This window comes from Aedes aegypti, chromosome 2 (assembly GCF_002204515.2).
Source record: "Aedes aegypti strain LVP_AGWG chromosome 2, AaegL5.0 Primary Assembly, whole genome shotgun sequence".
NCBI lineage: Eukaryota > Metazoa > Arthropoda > Insecta > Diptera > Culicidae > Aedes > Aedes aegypti.
In genome coordinates, this window is record NC_035108.1 from 140,114,066 (window position 1) to 140,131,226 (window position 17,161).

Below are 17,161 nucleotides of genomic sequence, written 5' to 3' on the forward strand. Positions count from 1 at the left end.
GTAAATTGTTTGGAAAGCCTAAACAATATTTGTAATGTGTTTTCAAATAAACTTGCTTTCGATTCTCTAAATTTAAAATCTAATTTTATCACATGAGGTTTTTTAATTGATTTTTTTTTATTTCGATTGGCCCAAAGCAATTACTGTTATGCCATAAACACAGACAAACAGGAGTAAAACTGGTGAAATTTCATTGAAATTTCTATGCTTCAAACCTGGGGTTTTGATATCGTGTTGCTCGGAGCATACACGGGGCTATGGTAAATGATGAAACAGATTAATTGATGAACTTTAAAACATTACGATAAACAGAACATCAGGAACATTCAACTCAACTTGTTCTTACAGGTGGCAGTGAAGTTGTAAAAATTATCCTCGGCTCTGCCTCATGCTCGTTAAACTGCTGTGCACTTGATCCACCCACATAGCTAGGTACGCTCCACGCCTTCTTGTACTAACCGGATCCGAGGCGAACACCATCTTTGCAGGGTTGCTGTCCGGCATTCTTGTAACATGTCCTGCCCATCGTATCCTTCCAGCTTTGGCCACCTTCTGGATACTGGGTTCGCCGTAGAGTTGGGCGAGCTCGTGGTTCATTCTCCGCCGCCACACACCGTTTTCCTGCACACCGCCAAAGATCGTCCTAAGCGCCCAGCGTTCGAAGACTTCAATTGCTTGCAGGTCCCACTCGAGCATCGTTCACGTTTCATGCCCGTAGAGGACAACCGGTCTTATGAGCATAGAGCGCAGCTTCTTGTGAAGGTCATAGTATTGTTTTGATTCATATTACGGACAGCTTTTAATTCCGGGCACTCTTCTTTGTATGGGAAACATTTGCTGTTCAAAAAGTACGCACTTTCATAGTTGATTTTAATAAGCATTTTTTCATCGGTATCTATGAAAATTAACATTGCTCAACAGCATTACACGTTTGTTTAGTGGTTAAACGATCTCAATTGATGATTTGACTTCTCGATTTATGGTTTTTATGAGCTGTTCGGAATTTGAATCAAAGTGTCCGGAATTCAAGGCAAAAGTAAGGAAGAGTCCGAAATAAGAATCATGGAAAGTTCACACATTTGTATTTATTTAAAATTATTCACGTTGCGAAATCAAAATCTTCGCCCACAATTCGAAAGCTTAGTGTTTTCAAGGCTTGATAATGCGGAGGAATCATACAAACTGATTTATTTTATACGCTTTTAGATCAGTTTTACTCCACTGAGGCCTTAAATATCCGTTATACAGGTCGGACTCGATTATCCGGAGACTCGATTATCCGGGGACTCGATTATCCGGGATTCGATTATTCGGAATTTTAGACTCGATTATCCGGAATTTGTTTTTTGATGTTCTTGTTTTTCAATTTTTATGCATAAATCTTATATAATTTGGTATTGCAATATACAATATGAATGGTTTTGCAGTGTTGAACGTATTTAAGATAAGGGGGTTTGAAAATAGTTATTTAGGCAACAAGTTGCAAAATGATGATTTTTTCAGCACGAGTTGTACATTTATCCAACGAGGCTCGCCGAGTTGGATAAATACAACGAGTGCTGAAAAAATCGAGTTTTGCAACGAGTTGCCTACAACATTTTTTGCTATTTCGAAAAATGCCGTTTCAGCTGAATGAACTCTAAAAGCACAAACAAACATTTCAAGAGAACCCACGTGGGAACACATCCATGCGTAGTATCAATTCAGTATTTTTCAATCACGTAGGCTGTGATACAGTATTACCTACCCATAAATGTCACAAGTTTTCACGCTCCCATCGGTATCAGGTAAGACAACACAAACAGTAGCTGATTACTAATGTTGGACAATTCGATTCCAAATCAGAATCGCCAGCCTGTGTGGGGTCGTTCATAAATCACGTGGTCGTTCATGGAGAGAGGGGGGGTCTGGCAAATGATTGCGGTCCACACAAATTTTAAAATTTTTGTATGGACAAATGACCACGAGGGGGGTGGCCTGGAATCCCAAAAAACTGATCACGTGATTAATGGACAGCCTCTGTCGGAATCAGATCGCACAACGGATTTTGAATCAGATGTAATTGTGCTTATTCTACGCGGCATGGTGGCGAGACGAGTCGAATGAGGGACAATTGTCGACTCGCTCCCATTGGATTAACAATAGTCGCATCGCATCACCCGAAGTGAGAACGACTCGTCTCGACTCACACGCCACGCAAATAACCACTAATGGCATGAAGAGACTGGGATGTTCGGTTGACGCCTACCAAAACAGTACTGAAAAGTGCTACTTTTCAGCACCGAAAAGAGTGCTGAAAAGTAGCACTTTTCAGCACTGTTTCTTTCAGTAGAAAAAGTAGGCTGTTATGTTGATCAACTTCTCAATGAAAAGTTGATTGATTTGCAACGGAATTGCAAAAAGTGATTTTTTGTGTATGCTGGTCAAAATTTTATTTATTCTTGTAAAGACCCCTACTATTCCTAGAAATAATTTTTGGCTACACCACCGCATTATATAAATAAAACAATAAAAAAGATAACATTTAAGTTCTTTTATCGAATATTTCTATTAATTTCTGAGTGATTCGATTATCCGGAGGATTCGATTATCCGGAGTGAAAAAAAAATCGATACTCCGGATAATCGAGTCCGACCTGTATTAATCAAAACGGTGGACCCGACTTTCACTGATGATGCGCCGCCGTATTCCAAGGCCAACGTTATTATCAGCCGTAAGCAAGGATCCAAGGTAGAAGAACTCGCTGACCACCTCGAACGTATCCTTGTCTATTGTAACACTGCTCTCTAGGCAAACTGTGTCACGCTCCACTACACCTGCTAGCATGTACTTTGTCTTGGACGCACTCAACACCAGTACAACTTTTACTGCTTCGCGTTTTAGGCGGGTGTACAGGTTCGTTCTGTTCGGTTGATAATATCCATAACATCCGCGAAGCACACAAATTGGTTGGATCTTGTGATAACCGTACCCCGGCTGTTAAGTCCTGCTCTCTGCATAACACTTTCTAGCGCGATATTGAACAACAGGCACGAAAGTGCATCACCTTGTCGTAGTCCTAGGCAGAATTCAAACGAGCTGAAACCTCCACGCCATTTTGCACACCTTTCATCGATGCTTTTAGTATTCTTGTGAGCCTCAAGATATATTTCATTTTCATTTCATTTCATTTCATTCTTTCATTTATTAATTTCTATATGTAACTTAAGACGATTTGTCTTTTCTATGTTACGTTGTAGATAAAATGGCACATTTGGTAAACCACGTATTTAAAAAAATCTCATTTATGTTTATAACTAAACTACTGATTATTAAAGTGCGGGAAACATTTCCGTCTAAAACCCATTGGCAAAATGTTCTTTGCGATTTCTCAGAGAAGTTCTCTACAGATCTAGTATTTTTTCACAGAAAGTTCACTAAGTGTTTCCTTAGATATATTTTTAAATCATCCAAGAATGTTCCAAAAAAAAATTTTACCTTAAACAGCATTATCAATTCTTCTGAGGATTTTTTAAAAAAATTAACAGATTTATCGAAGGAATTTGCAATTAGTTATACATTTTTTCCGAAAACAAAAATTCTCTGGAAATTCTTCCAAGTAATTGTTCATTCAGGGATTCTTTCATAAATAATATCTAGAAATTTATCCACTCTTCATACAGTGATACCTCCATGAGTCGATGTTCCATGACTCGATATCGACTTATGGTTCCAAAAAACAAAATTTCATGGTTACTATGATGGTCCCTAGAAGCAGCTTTCCAAAGGATTGCTGTTCAATGACTCGATATTTCCATGAGTCGATGGTCCCTTCAATATCGACTCATGGAGGTTTCACTGTATTTGTTTCAAAACCTACTCCAGGAATAGCTCCATGTTGTTGAGGAATTTCTTCATAAAGTACTCTACGAATCCAAAACAAACAAACTTATTTTTGGATGATATCAGCTAAAATCAAATTTGGAAAAGTTCACTTAATTTCTGGTCGGCAAATTCAAGAATTCACCGTAGAGTTTCTATAACTTGAGTAAGAAAACCCTTACGATGTTCCTTACAAAAAAACTTAAGTGGTTTCTGTCGAATTTACTACAAAAAATCTTGTAATTTTTTTTATTCGTCTTGTATAATGGACAAGGATGGAATATTTACCGAAGGTGTTTGTATCCATTTTCGGACAATCGCTTAACCGATACGGACGTACAGTGGCTCAATTTCATTTTCGTACGGGGCACTGTTTTCATATCAAGTTGGTATAAAACTATTAAATGGTGCATGGACTTCGATATACTTTATCAATAATGAAGGTTATAGGTGTCATCTATTGTTTGGCAATGACAAACTGTATTCATTTGCTTAAATCTTTGGAATAATGGAAAAGTATTGAGATTGTGTCTATAATTGACCCAATTCCATATTCGTACACCTAACAAAAAAGAAATATACAGCATTCAAAACTAATTTTTAATAGACTAGATGACTACTCAAGCTCTTCGTTGTGTTGTTCAGATGCAGTAGAATACATTTGGAAAATTTATAAACGGATATATTTGAAACTTAAGTAAATTTAAGAAAAATACCAGTTTTCCCATGTTTTTTGCTAAAATATTCGGTAAGTCGAACAATAAATTGCATTTTTTCATCATCACTTCCTTAAGAATGCTAATTGCGAATATTGCACAAGTTTCGAAAAATTATAATCAGTTTTAGAGTAGCTAAGAGTGGATATCGACAACTTATACTTTTGAATCTTAGGTAATATAATATTTATAACAAATCCAAAACCAAAAATTTTAGTCAATTTCTTTACGTTTGGCTCCTCAATGTATGTACATAATCCATAGTTAATGTTCCTATCAAAACATTGCGTGATTATCATTTTCAATTTACATTTTACTACCAAACATGATTATAGAGATTGATAGAATAAATATTATTGCCATAACCGCAACACAAACGTGTTTTTAAAATGATGAAAACAACAGGATATATTCTATTAAATAGTGTATCAATGCTTTCTGCTCATTCAAGTTATTTTGTATTTTTCTTATAAAATCAATAAATTGCAAAAAAGGGTGCTATTTTGAATATAATTTAAATATTATTTCAAAGATAATTGAATATTACGATGACATCAATTATGTGGAGGTATGTACAGCGTAGTTTAGGGTACTTTATTGTAAAACGAAGTTCGTAGTTCAAATTATTTTTACAGACAAATTCGAAATTAACATTTACCTGTTGTTTAGAATGAAAATTTGGTTTACATTGATTAAAAATATCATTTTAGAAGAGTTTTGAACTTATGGCACAACAATTTTCTGAACTCAAAAGGGATAAAAACTGTTTATGATTTCTGTAAAGTCTATATATTTCAACTAAATTTCTATCAGAGCTTACGAGTATAATCTATAGATTGGATCCAATGACAAAAATAAACGTTATTGTTCGAATTATTGGATTTTAAAGCAAAAATCATTGGAAAACTGGCATTTCTCATAATTTTACCCAAATTTTATATATGTCCACTAATAAATTGTACAAATGTATTTCACTGCATCTTAACATCATAACAAAGCACTTCAGTAATCAAATAGAGCTTCTAAATTTAGTTTTGAACGTTGTGCGTTTGAATTTTGGTAGGTGTACGAATATGGAATTGGGTGAATTTTAGACATCAATTCAATACTTTTATATTAATCCAAAGATGAATGTAAATGGAAACATTTTGTAATTGGCAAACAATAGATGACACCTATTACCTTCAATGTGGATAAAGTATTTGTAGCTCAATACTTCATTTAATAGTTTTTTACTAACTTGATGTGGAATCAGTATCCTGTACGAATATGAAATTGGGCCACTGTAGATACTCGTTTGCTTCCGAAGAATATTGTTGAACAATAGCCCTCTTTGGCTATTGTTCTATTATTTTTGTTTTTTTTCATTAGCGGAATCTTTCCTTGAGGAAAGAGTTAATCGGAAACATTGCCAACAGTGTAAGGAAGAATACCGTAAAACTGTTTTCGGACCCGGTAGTAAAGTGCCGTCTCATCTGGAAGTGCTCAAGATCTCCCTCGGAAATCTGAAATTATCAGCAGCGGATATCCACTCCATTTACAAAGACGAAAATGGAGGTCAGTTCTATGTGAAAGTGATCGATGAACCAACGTTCTCTGCCTTCATCGCGGACTCAGAAGAAAATTTGCAGTTTTAGTTATGACGACGGTTCAGTGACTGAGGTACAAGTTGATCAAGCGTGCCGTATCTTCCGATACGTGCGAATCTTTAACCTGCCACCCGAAATCGAGGACGGTGAAATCCAATATGTGTTAGGTCAATACGGTACAATACGGCAACACGTGCGCGAACGTTTCCCCAGTGAAGTGAATGTTAACATTTTTACGAGTGTGCGTGGCGTCTACATTGAGGTCTCCGGAGAGACTCAAGGTCACCTCTATTTCGACATTTCCGAGCTTGTATTTTTTATGATGGGCTGAAAAACAAGTGCTTCTACTACAAAAGTGAAGATCACGGAAAATCAAACTGTCCGAAGCTAGCTGCGGCGGCAACACGTGGCGGTGGTGCTGAAGGGTCAACCTCTAAAGCACCAGGTGCTTCGTCGCTGGGGAGGCCCACTCGGCCTGTCATCGATACAGCTGCACCAGATGTCGGTGTTATGACGACATTGACTCCAAAACCGAAATCGGAGAACAGCAACAGCAACAATGGAACGCTACCACCATCGGCGGCGACAACCTCAGAAGCTTCCGTGAAAGACAACAGCAATTGAAGGAAGTTTTTGCAAGTGCTCTCCACATCAAAACAAAGGCGCCACTGTATATGGGATTTAACATTGTGACAGCATTGCTGTTCTGTCAAACACACAAGGCTACGGTGGCGCTATCTATGTTTTCCATAGCGGCCGTTTTGGTTATTTTAATGATCCATTAGCAAGCCAACGCACAATGGTCGGGCTCCATATAAAGGGGCGGCCAAAACTACCAAAAACTTTTTTGAGATTTTTATGATTTTTTTTAGTTTTAAAATATACCTCATGTGTTATATTATTATGATCCTTAATTGAAATTGAACTAAAATTTAAATTTCTATGATTTTCATGACTGCAAACCAGCTGAAGTCAAAAAATTGAAAAATGTAACAATAAAATAAAGCACAAAATTTATAATTTAGGAATGCAATATTTCCCCAAAGTTACCCACTATCTGAAAGCCTATGGTTCAACACTTTTATCGAGCATGAGGATGGAAAAAAATATTTGGTTTAAGTTTTAATACTATTCAATATTACACTTTAGTAATTTTGGTGATTTTGAATATGAAAAACAACTCTTGTCGCGTCATGTCGCCGCCAGTTCGAATATTGCACATCAAAAAGCATCCTTAGATCTTACAAAAAACCTTTAAAATTTTTGCAGAAATTTACTGATTTGCAAGTTAGAGCTATTTGAATAATTCAATATTTTACATATATTTTGTTGATATTTTTCATACAAAGTTTATTTAAAATATATTTAACCACTATTCATACACATTTTGATCAAACTCAATCAAATATAAACAAAATTTGTGCTTTCAGCCTGGTTTGATAACAATTTTAAATTAAAAAAATATTTTTTTCCAAGGGTTCGTAATTTGTGAATAATCCCTTCTGAAACAACAAAAACGCCAAATAACATATCTAGATTACATATTTCATCGATTAAGGCGATAAAAATAATTTTGGCCAAACTTCACTTTTTTCCGACCATTGTGCAACGTAAGTAAATGGGGCTGATCGAGTCGAGCACATGGCCGACAAGACCAGCGAGAGAGACAGAGCGATGTACAAGCGCTCGATGAACACTTCTTCCGAAGGTTCAGATACACGCTCGTTCAAATCTACTCAAAAGAGAGTAACTTTGACTCACTTTTGAAGTTTCAAGTTAGCTGTCAAAAGTGAGTAACTTTATTTTATCAAAGTGAGTAACTTTTTACTCAACCATGAAAGAAAACGACCTTACTCACTTTTGAGTAAACACAAACATATTTGACTCACTTTGTAAACGTCAAAGACTTGTGAAAATTTCGCGCGCTCGAACTGACAAATCTTCCGTTGTGGTGAAATTTCTTCCGTCGCCGTGATGTCGGACTGTTTTCAAAAACAGTCGAGATAAAAGTCGAGCCGGCAGAGCGCTTCGGAAGTCCAACCGGCGAACTCCAGATTAGTGCTGCGATGTCAATAATCCTGATATCAAGTGAAGCGAGGTCGGATTAAAAATGACCAAGGTTTTGATCAAATAACCGCAAAAAAATATAAACTGTAAGTTTTATCGTCGTTCTTTTTATTAGACTAATTATCAATTCTTTACAGTCTAACCGGGAAGGCTACTGGATCGGTCAAACTACATCCTCCATGACTTTCATCAATGCCCCAGATATTTATAACATCCGGGGATCCATTCCAGAGCAGCGAAAATTTCAACACAAATATCACAATTTTTTTACTTGTTATCATGTATTATTATTATGTATTATGTATGAGATAATGAATAAATGTTATGCTCTTTGTATATTTCTTCTGATTTTATAAAAAACATAATACATTTATTTCCAAAATTATTATTTCCTAAAGTGAGTGACATCTACTCACTTTCGCAAATTTCAGATTAAACGAAGTGAGTAAGTGTTACTCCCACATTGACATATGACTATGTTACTCTAAAGTGAGTAACGATGGTGTTACTCACTTTTGAGCAGTTCCGCTTTGTTCCGAAGAGAGTCGAAATCTACTCACTTTTGAGTAGATCTGAACGAGCGTGTATGGATGAGACACACGTCACCAGGCATTGCAGGATTCGCTCTCATTTGAGTATGAAGCACGATCAAAGCAAGCAAAGAAAAACATCCCATCTGTTGCGGTCCACGATCGTCATTGTATCGCAAGGTGTAACAAGTCTGATAAATGGAAGCAGCGAGCGAGAGCCCCAAAGAGAGAGCGATGATAAAATCAATTTTTCTCGCTTGTTTACCGTTGGGGATAGGTGTTTTTCTTCACTTGCACGATAAACAATCCACGAACTTTCAATAGCAATAGTGTCCCCCAGGCTTTTAGCATGTTTAGAGGGGTTTTATCATGCACTACTATCCCCCCAATCTGATCAAAGTTGTAGCAGTATACGATATACAGTCTCTCATAATGTGCAGCATGTTATGATAGTTACGGAGAGCGATACGTGAGAGATTCTCTCAATTTTCTCAGGATTCAATCCCTGCACGTCACCAGTAAAACAATGGAGCCCCATCAACGATACAACCAATACAACCAAAAGCAGTCAGTTCTACTGAGAAGCACGGAGGTAAACCAAAACGTAACAAAAATTGAAGCAGCACCAAGCGTGCTCACAGAAATTTTTAGATTATAGAGCATCCATGTTTTCAAGAAAGATAGCGTCTATTAACATAAATGCAATAAGCAGCACACTGAAGAAAAATTTGCTGAGGGACTTCATTAAGAATAATGATGACGTCATTTCCTTACAAGAAGTCGCATTTGAAAACTTTAATTTAATTTCGAGCCACGTAGCATTTGTAAATATTAGCGATGATAATAAGGGAACAGCGGTTCTAGTGCGCAAAAATGTGGATTTTTCCAACATTTTGTTGAATCCGAACGATAGAATTAATGTTGTTAATATCTATGCCCATTCCGGATCTGGTTACCGTAAGGAACGAGATGTATAATTTACCCAAGATATAATTCCTCATTTGTCGAGCAACGAGAGTAATGTAATTTTAGGTAATTTTAATTGTATTTTACTCAAAAGAGATTCAAACGGATCGGTAAAGAACATAAGCCAAGGTCTCAAACAGTTAGTTGAAAATCTCAATCTTAAAGATGTTGAAAACACTACTCAAGGAAAAACCCATTATACTTTCTTTAGAGGTGGAACAATGTCCAGATTGGACAGGGTTTATGGTCCTGATTCCTTCTTGGAACAAGTTCGCAGTTTTGAAAGCTTAGCAACAGCATTTTCTGATCATCATGCTTTGATTGTTAAGTATGAAATTCATTCAAACGATGATGTTACAGTATTTGGTAAAGGCTACTGGAAAATTAAGCCTTCCTTGCTACGGGACCTCAAAAATGAATTTACGAACGTAATCCAAGAAAGGAGTAACGTACAATTAAAATGTTTGCGCATTGTAGAATAATCATTTGAAAACAAAGACAAAGTCTTTTTTTATATCTAAAGCTTTTGAGTTGAACAATCAAGTGACTAGTTCGAAAAGTTTCCTATATGGATGTTTAAGAGAAGTTACAGCTAAACAAAATAAAGGTAGCGATGTTGCAAAAGAATTAGGTTTTATTAAATCAAAACTTATGGTTATTGAACAGTCAAGGTTGGAAAATTTGAAACTGAAAGTTCAAAGTAACAATGTTCTGGAAGATGAACAACTAAGCCTTTTACAAATTTCCAAACACGTAGCAAATAGGAAAAATTGAAATTTGAAGTTAAATGTAAATGGAACTGTAACAACTGAAGCAGGAAAAGTTAAGTTAGCTCTAGAGAATCACTGTTTGAAAGGGATTACGTCTTCCATCCTGGAACAGGCAACTTTCTCAATGTCATTAAATTGACACTTATATTGAGCTGTTCGGTAATCCAATCCGCATGGTTATTAAATTAATTAACTCATTACGCGTGGTAAAGATGGACAAATTATGGGTGAAATTATGAAAAAAAAAAATCCACGTGCTCGGCTGGGATTTGAACCCAGAACTCTTGTATGCTGGACGAGCGCTTTACCAACTAAGCTACCGAACCACTTGGTGACCCAATAACTGAGTTGATTACAAGTTTAGAATTCAAATCCCTACAAACCACGCGGACCCCTTTCATAACCAATATCCATCCATCTCATGTACCTACACACGCGGAACAAGCGAGTGCGATTTATTTTGTGTTGAAACTGTTTGCCTATCGTACCTACATCGCTTCCACAACAACTGTATTGTGGAAGAGTAAAGATGTGGGAAGGCTATCAACGTGTCGTTCTTACTCAAGTGACGACATGACTACTACAGAGAGGCAGTACACTCTAAGGCAGCGTCCATTTATTATGTAACGCTAAAATTGAAATTTTTTGACCCCCTCCCCCCCGTCCGTAACGCTTTTTGTATGAAAATTTTCAACTTTTTGTATGAACCGTTACACTTGAGCCTACTCCCCCCTCCCCCTAGAGCGTTACGTAATTTATGGATGCCGCCTAATATAAATTGACTCTTATATTGAGCTGTTCGGTAATCCAATCCGCATGGTTATTAAATTACTTAACTCATTACGCGTGGTAAAGATGGACAAATTATGGGTGAAACTATGAAAAAAAATCCACGTGCTCGGCTGGGATTTGAACCCAGGACTCTTGTATGCTAGACGAGCGCTTTACCAACTAAGCTACCGAGCCACTTGGTGACCCAATAACTGAGTTGATTACAAGTTTAGAATTCAAATCCCTACAGACCACGCGGACCCCTTTCATAACCAATATCCATCCATCTCATGTACCTACACACGCGGAACAAGCGAGTGCGATTTATTTTGTGTTGAAACAAGATACAAGAGCCCTGGGTTCAAATCCCAGCCGAGCACGTGGATTTTTTTTTCATAATTTCACCCATAATTTGTCACCAAGTGGCTCGGTAGCTTAGTTGGTAAAGCGCTCGTCTAGCATACAAGAGTCCTGGGTTCAAATCCCAGCCGAGGACGTGGATTTTTTTCATAATTTCACCCATAATTTGTCCATCTTTACCACGCGTAATGAGTTAATTAATTCAATGTCATTGATAAACATCTCACTGCAGACGACCGCGAACGTCTTAATGCTCCTATTACAATTGAAGAAATCGAAATAGTACTAAAACAAGCAACAAAAAAGAAAAGTCCAGGACCGGACGGCCTTACGTATGAATTCTATTCAGATTTCTTTGAGGAACTACAACACGATTTGATCAAATCATTCAACTGTTTTTTATCTGAAACAGAACCAGATCCTTCTTTTACTGAAGGTATGATTACTTTAATACCAAAAAAGAAGAATCATGCTCAATTAACGCTAAACAACCAATTAGTATGTTGAATTGTGATTCCAAAATCTTCACAAAAGTTTTGTACAATCGCATGCAACCTATATTGGAATCTCTTATCGGCCCTGGTCAATCGGCTTGTATGCCCAATAAATCATGTACTACAAATCTAATGCAAATCAGAAACATAACTATCAAAGCTTAGAACTCAAAACGATTCAAAGGGTCCATAGTAAGTCTCGATCTTGAAAAATCATTCGATCGTGGTAAATCACGATTTTCTTTGGTTGGTTTTGGAGAAATTTGGATTTCCAATAGAATTTATAACCTGCTTAAAGTATCTGTATGGAAAAGCCTCATCCAAAATTTTATTCAACGGATTTCTTACCAATGAAATTCCCATCAGATCATCAGTCCGACAAGGATGCCCCCTGAGTATGGTTCTGTTTATTTTGTACATTGAACCACTGATTCTAAAAATAAGTAATAGTATTAGAGGTTGTCTCATAGGCAATATCTTTTACAAAGTTATCGCTTAAGCAGATGACATAAACATCTTCGTCTGTGATGATGAAGAGTTTGACACAATTAAAGATATCATCAATAAATTTAGCGATTTCGCTAAAATTAAATTGAAGGTCAAGAAATCTTTTTTCTTGAGATTACATAATTGTCGCACTGGACCGCATCTTTTAACAGAAGTCAAATCGCTCAATATCCTTGGGGTTGAATTTTTTTTCAAAATTCCGGAGAAATGGTAAACTTTAACTATTTGAAAATGATACAAACCATCCAATCCATCAAAAAAAAACCTCAACATTTTCCAAAAATCTTGGATTTTAACTTTTTTGATTCTGTCAAACTTGAGGTACTTATCACAAGTTTTTCCTCCGAATAATTCTCATTTAGCAGAAATCAAAACAGCTTGTAGGAACTTTTTATTTAAAGGAATCGGAATATTTAGAGTAAGTCTTACTCAGCTGTATCTCGATGTAGATAAGGGTGGACTAGGGTTCATTGACGTTGCAAGCAAGCGTTGTTTATAAAAAATCTATTGAATTCTGCCGAAAACAATGGAAAAGATTGTTTAATGATTTTGCAGGAATTTAGTCAATCGATAACCAGAAATACACGAGACTGGATTTGTGAGGTTCATGTTTTAGAGAATCAGATTAATATTACAACTTGTAGAACAATCTATAATTTATTTCTAAGTAAACAGTATATTACACTTAAAATTACAACGAAATTTCCAAATAGACCCTGGGATCAAACAAAACATTTATCAGTTCTGAAGTTAAACACTTTGTATTTTAAGTTTTGAACGATATAGTTCCTACCAAAGAAAAACTATGAGATGAAAAAGTGTAACTTTCAGTAATTATATGGGTAATATTTGCGGAAACAGATACCATTGAACATAGGTTCAAAAGTTGATAAAAGATGAAAATAGTAGCATTATTTGGAATTGGATATTAAACACCATAACAATTAAGTTAAATAGTAATTAATGATCCCATAGACATGTTTGGTAGAATAATAGAAAATAATCAACTTTAGAGCAAAGTAGCATTATGGCTTACTACTCTAGAAATCGCATACAGTTTGAAAAAATAAAAACGGGACTTGTCAGATTTCATTGAAATGATTCGCGAACAACGATGCAATAATAGGAAATTGTATGAAAATAGTTTTAAACGATGGATAAATGTATTGTAAGTTTAGTAACGTTTACTGAATAAATAAATAAAAAAACATTTTAGGACATGTTTTGCATAAAGTAAAAATCCATTTCTTCCTACTTGCATAAATTCAAACAAAATTTTTTTTCACCGTCTATATTTAACTAGCGTGATAAAACTGCCAAAGTTAAACGTGATTAAAAATTTTAACGAACTTGTATTTTGGAGGAAATTTTCCTGAAAATTCCTGATGGACTTTCAAAAATCATGAACCATACGTATAAAAATCCTGCAATTTTTCAAAACCCATAGAATTTTTTTTTTTTTAGATTTTTTTTTAATTGTTGCTTTCTGGAGAATAAAAGAGTTTTTGTAGGAAGTTGTTTATTTGAAGGGAAGAGACACAACAACATTTTGAAGCAGGTAGGAACAACATATGGATGGTGAAACAATCAAAGATAAATGAGTGATTCCAAGCAACAGCACCAAAATTTGGTAAATTTTTTAATTCATTTTTTTCTATTGAGCTGAAACTTTGCACAGTTTTCCAGTTCCATCTAAATCGTCATTTTCCGATATCAACTCTTCAAGTTGAGTCACGACTAACTTTTCAAAAGGGTGTATGTGAAAATGGTTCAAAAATATTCAAAAAGCTGCACAGCAAAAACGGTTCGTTCGATTGTTAGACAAATAAAGAAACAAAGTTAGACAACTAAATAAAGATTCCAAAAAAAAAATACACACAGTAAAAATTTGTTTTTTTTTGCATTAAAAAACATAATTTTTGACACAAAAACTCAAATATCTCAAAACCCTATCGGAATACCAACGTATTTTTTTAAGGAAAAACGGTCCATTATATCAGCTATCTACCATAAAAATTTGGTGATGGTAAACCAATAAACAAAAAAGTTATGACATTTCAAACATGTCACAATTTTCACATTTAGTAGAAAAAAAAAAATTTTCGGTGTAAATTATTCCGGGAACCACAGTTTGTTGCTGATTTTATTGTTAAGGGCCTTGCGTGAATTAAACAAGTCGTTTTCATGTATTCATTAGTATTATGTATATTATACGTATAAGTATTATGTATATGTATAAATATTATATGTATATGTATATATGTATAAATTAAAATGAATTAACAGATAACACGAAAATATTTTTTTTTACCAGGATATTTGTTTTAGAGTATGATCGATGAGTTTCTAAATGTTATATATAAACTTTAAAAGTTTTGGATTTGGGTATGCGTTATGAGATCATGAAAACATTTTATTAATACTTATTTATTTATTTATTGTTATTCAATTTTTTTACAATATCGAACACTTTTGCATCATTATCAGTACAGTTCGAGTATAGTTTTGCTTTAATTTTATTTTCTGACAATGGAATGAAACAGTGAAATTTTTGGGTTCCTTGGATCGTTTTTGCGTTATTATATTGCTCGCTGAGCTCTGATGCCGTTAATTCGTACTCTTCAGTAGTAGTAAAACAAAATGATAATTTTGTTAAATCTTCTTCTTTTCTGCGATTCGCCCAATCAAATAGTTCTTTTGCAGTTTTAATTGGATGCTCACGTTCTTTGGCTAAACTTGCTCTTGTGGCCATGCGCTTTATGGTTCCTCCAATAGCATCACAAGGACCTTTGCCATGTGACGTAGCAAAGAAATGCCATTCTGCATCAATTCCGTACTTTGATTTAAATTGACATAGGCTCGAAAAATTCTTACGATTTTTGTACTGCGATGCTGCTCCATCAAACATGAAATATATCTTTCTGATTTCTTTATCCTTATCAACGCGTAAAAAGTTAATCATTTTGGCAATGAACAAATTTACAGATACTGAGTCGTGTCTTAAATCTTCGGAAATTACAATAAAACTAAAATGTTCAATTTGCGTACTTCCATTGAAATAAATAACGAATGGATGAATTGTAGCTTGTTGTACGTTCCAGTGATGGGACTGCACTTCATCTTGCAATACAAAGCTATAGTTTTCAGAAAAATCACAAATGACTAAAAATTCACCATCTTGTAATGTATTTTTCGTATTTTTTAAAAAGCGGGATTGCTCTGTTTTAATAAAGTCGTGAGGAATTAAACTTTCTAATTTCAAGCAAAAAATAGTTTCTAGGTTACACCTATCCATGGTCACCCATTGCTCAAATGATAACTGATCAATATAATTTTCTTCAAACTCAGCGAATAAAGTATTTTCCAATGATGAAGAATCTGGACAATCCGAACAAGATCGTAGATAGCAATTTGATGTTGTATTTTCACACAAAAGACTACCAGTTAACATTTTAATATCCTTTGATAAATTGATTCTTTTCAAACTATGTAAGATTAGGTTAATATTTTCGTGTGTTGTGCACACACAAACATTATGTGTTCCTGAATTGGATAGAAGCTTGCATTGCCTTGGACGAAGGCTTGCAAATGAGGAAAAACCCACCTTAATATTTTCGTTAATTTCCTTGAAGCGTGTATACGCTTCTTTCAAAGTAGTCATCATTAATCGTTTTTGGATTGCTTGACGCTTTCCATCTTTTTTTACAGATACATAATCTTTTTGGCCAGGCATAGCTCTACTTACTTCATCGTCTTCAAAATATTGAATTATTTTTTCTTTTATCTCATCTGTTAATGAAGTACTCGACCTAGCATTTTTGGTTGCAAGACAGTTATTTTTGAATTGTTTTGCCTCTTTTGCTGTATTTCTATTGGTTTTGAACTCATCAATGGCGTCTTGAATAGACCACGAGCTTGGCAGCATCGACAAAATCAATAATTTTTCTTTCCTTGTCGTGGCTAGATTCGAGAACCTTTCCTTCATATTCATAATTACCTCATCGTAGTCTGTATTTTCCACATCCTCAGGTCCTAATTTGAAGAGGTTTCTTCGTACAGCTTCGTTGATTTCACGGTATTTTTTTCGGGATAATTGACGTAACCCATCTTCGTCCATTTAATCGGAGTCACTTTTATTCCAGCTATCCCTTCGTTGAAGCGTTCGATGTTGACCTTCTGGATGCACTCATCTTCTGATTGATTTGTTGAAACAGATGTCGCTGATGGTACCGTGGCAAGACTATCTGCACTTGGTACTTCTGGTAACTCCTCAGTTGTTGTCGGTGCATCTAGTAATTCCTCAGTTGTTGTTGTTTTCGAACTTCCTGCAACCTGATCCACCGATGATGTACAGATTGCCCGTTTGTCAACGTTTAAACGGCAGGACGTACAAATGCGTAAATTTGTATTCAATGTAGACATTGGAGCATAACCAGCCGCTTTCAGTTTATCTATGGTGCTTTCGGTGAGATTTCGTAGCTCTTTCGAACACTTTTTTTCTGCAAACGGCCTGCAACAGTTGAGAAAGCG

At 35.5% G+C, this 17,161-nt stretch overlaps 1 protein-coding gene across 1 annotated transcript in view; it reads right to left on the reverse strand.

The window, feature by feature from the left end:
- Positions 1–17,161, reverse strand: part of LOC5578284 (pikachurin) — a 783,038-nt gene that overhangs the window by 137,101 nt on the left and 628,776 nt on the right. The gene's annotated exons all lie outside the window — the stretch shown is intronic.